The sequence below is a fragment of the Penaeus monodon genome, chromosome 31 (genome assembly GCF_015228065.2).
Source record: "Penaeus monodon isolate SGIC_2016 chromosome 31, NSTDA_Pmon_1, whole genome shotgun sequence".
NCBI lineage: Eukaryota > Metazoa > Arthropoda > Malacostraca > Decapoda > Penaeidae > Penaeus > Penaeus monodon.
In genome coordinates, this window is record NC_051416.1 from 24,305,170 (window position 1) to 24,305,621 (window position 452).

The 452-nt window shown below is 35.8% G+C and overlaps 1 protein-coding gene across 1 annotated transcript in view; it reads right to left on the bottom strand.

The window, feature by feature from the left end:
- The window catches only part of LOC119593124 (transmembrane protein 64-like), a gene marked incomplete in the record, with an annotated part of 46,170 nt that overhangs the window by 9,717 nt on the left and 36,001 nt on the right, over nt 1-452 (bottom strand).

The following is a 452-nucleotide window of genomic DNA, read 5'->3' on the forward strand; positions in this document are numbered from 1 at the left end:
TTTTTAACTTAATCCTCTACGTGCTAATACAATAACTTAACTAACGATTCCTCACACATTTGATATTGATAAGAACTCCTTTATAGGGCTACACCGACTCAGACTGTACATTAAACCGCATTAAGATTTCAAAAGCTTGGATTGCATTTTTCTGAAATTCTAAAGTCAATATATGATGACGGGGACAATTTTCTTTGCCGTCTGGCCTTCGGGAAGGTCATTGGCCATGTAGGAAGGTCAATAATAAAGTTTACTGGGTACGTGACTTGAGTTGACTAGAAAGATTGTTATCCTTGTGGGAAAAAATGTAAACAAAGGAAAACGGGGAAAAAATAAAAACGTGGGGGGCACTGCGTTAGAAAGAGGAATAAGAAAAATGGTAAAGACTGTGGTTAGGAGAAAAATAGGAATAAATAGGATTGATAAAACAGGAAAGCAAAATAACAATCCTT